At 40.1% G+C, this 2,558-nt stretch overlaps 1 pseudogene; it reads left to right on the top strand.

The window, feature by feature from the left end:
• Positions 1-211: 211 nt before the first annotated feature.
• LOC124700598 lies at positions 212-1,674 on the top strand (annotated as a pseudogene).
• The last annotated feature ends 884 nt before the right edge of the window (positions 1,675-2,558 follow it).

The following is a 2,558-nucleotide window of genomic DNA, read 5'->3' as shown; positions in this document are numbered from 1 at the left end:
TATAACATTACATATCTAGAGGAACTAGATAGACCAGGTAATATGCACCAATAAATAGTTACCTTTTTCTGCACCCAGTCACAAAATAGAGCAGGTAGGCGAATTTTACAAGTATATATATATGCCTCATATGCAACTCTCTCTCTTCCAAATATCCATTCAGCCAACAAGCAAACAAGTACCTCTTCTTAGCCTACCACCGCACCCCTCAATGGAGAACATTGTCGTGCTGATTGTTGGTGCTGGTCCAGCAGGCCTCGCGACAGCAGCATGCCTTACCCGGTTCTCCATTCCCTACGTCATCGTCGAGCGTGAGGACTGCAGCGCGTCACTTTGGCGCAACCGCGCATATGACCGCTTGAAGCTGCATCTTGCAAAGGAGTTACGTGAGTTACCGCACATGTCATACCCAGCAGATGCACCAACATACATTCCAAAAGCCCTGTTTGTCAAGTACTTGGATGACTATATGGAGCTCTTTGATATTCAACCGAAGTATCTCACTAGCGTGGAGTCATCCAAATATGAGAATGATAAGAAGTGTTGGTCCATCGTGGCTCGTGACATGGCGGAGGGCACAACAATGAAGTTTGTTGCAAAGTTCCTTGTTGTGGCAAGTGGTGAGAATAGTACAGAGAATATTCCTGATATCCCAGGACTTCACAGTTTTCCGGGTGAGGCCATCCACTCGTCAAGATACAAGTCAGGCAAGAGCTTCTCGGGTAAAAGCGTGTTGGTCATTGGATCTGGCAACTCTGGGATGGAAATCGCTTACGACCTTGCGACCCATGGTGCTAATACTTCGATTGTTATACGAAGCCCGGTATGTGCAGTATATAATTTTATTTCGTAATAGAGATACAATTTCTTCGTATTATTATACTACTAGAATGATATTTTATTTCTATCATTGTATCAGATGTGTGACAACATTTTGTGGCTGCAGATTCATGTAATGACAAAGGAACTAATCCGGTTGGGGATGACATTAGCCCAGCATCTTCCCCTGAATCTAGTGGATAACCTCCTTGTTATGGCGACAAAATTCATATTTGGAGACCTAACAAGGCATGGCATCAGAATGCCAAAAATGGGTCCAATGAACCTCAAGTCAAAAACCGGCCGATCCATTGTGATTGATGTTGGCACTTGTTGGGTTAATAAAAAGAGGCATCATCCAAGTAAGTATATCCTGGGACATGATATAAACCTTATATGTACCATATGTTGATTTACTATGACAGTTTATTAATATTTACTTTACCTCTTGCAGGTTCAAGGAAGCATTAGTAAGATCATGGGCAACATAGTAAAATTTCAATCTGGGGATGAAATCCCATTTGACACAATTGTGTTAGCAACTGGATACAAAAGCACAGCAAATATGTGGCTCAAGGTACTAAGACTAATTTTTGAATTTGCCTAAGTCATTTTCATTTTGGTGCAACAATTGTTAAATCTCCTAACTCGGCATTGCGTTACTTTTGAGTGCAGAATGGTGAGAGCATGTTAAATGACAATGGACTGCCAACCAAAGAATATCCGAATCACTGGAAAGGTGAAAATAGGCTCTACTGTGCTGGGTTGGCGAGGAGAGGATTGGCTGGTATTGCTGCGGATGCTAAGAATATCGCTGATGACATTAAATCTGTGATAGGTTCTATGTGCGGATAAATTAGCTTTTATAGGTAGTTTAACATGCAACTGCATTAGACTATTATACCTCTGAAACATCTTCATGCCAAGGCTCATATGTTCTAGGAGTAAGCTCTACTCTTGAATATTATCAACAAGGCATTCTAGTTCAATACTCGTTGTGTAAAAGAGCTTCATAACTTTTGTTGAGCTTATGGTTGTCAACTGTGTACTAATTACTTATATTTATATATGCAAAAGTCCGGTGATCAGTAGTGTTGTTTCTGCATAGAAAATTTCATTACCACGTTTATCCCTAACAGTGAACCTGGAGGTATATTCGCTAGTATCTATTTCAGGTAATATACTGCTATTCATCAGCCTTAGAATGACACTATGTGATGAGAGTTATATACTGTATGGAAGCAGAAGGGTCGTTTAATGTGGGAACTGTAAAATCTAATGCTAGAATCTTCTACAGAAAAAAAGTATCATGTATATCCTAGAATAAATAACCGTTGTATAAAATAACCAGTTCTTGAAGATGCAACACGTCAATATGTCATGTCCACCAATGCAAAGCTAGTTCTAGGGGAACTGAAATTTGGGGTCACAAAAATGAGTTTCTATATGTTGTTAAAGAAGGCCAGGTGTGTTTGTTGTTGATTCCCCCCAAAAGAAAGTCTGGTTGTTGATATCTTTGGGACACCTTCATGTCAAGGCTCATAAGTGCTAAGCAGCGAGGGAGTAAGATCTGGTCCTATAAACTATCGACAAGGGCCTTGTAGGGGTACTCTCGCTCTGTTAAAGTGCTTCCTATTTTTTTTGTTGAACTTACAGTTCTCTACCATATTCTATTTAATTCAATTTTTATATGCAGAAGTCCTGAGAGGTATTGTATTAGAGCAATTTCAACCCAGTAG

The sequence above is a fragment of the Lolium rigidum genome, chromosome 3, assembly GCF_022539505.1.
Source record: "Lolium rigidum isolate FL_2022 chromosome 3, APGP_CSIRO_Lrig_0.1, whole genome shotgun sequence".
In the NCBI taxonomy this organism is placed as follows: domain Eukaryota; kingdom Viridiplantae; phylum Streptophyta; class Magnoliopsida; order Poales; family Poaceae; genus Lolium; species Lolium rigidum.
Note: the sequence above shows the minus strand (reverse complement) of the source record. Positions and strands in the feature narration are given on the sequence as shown.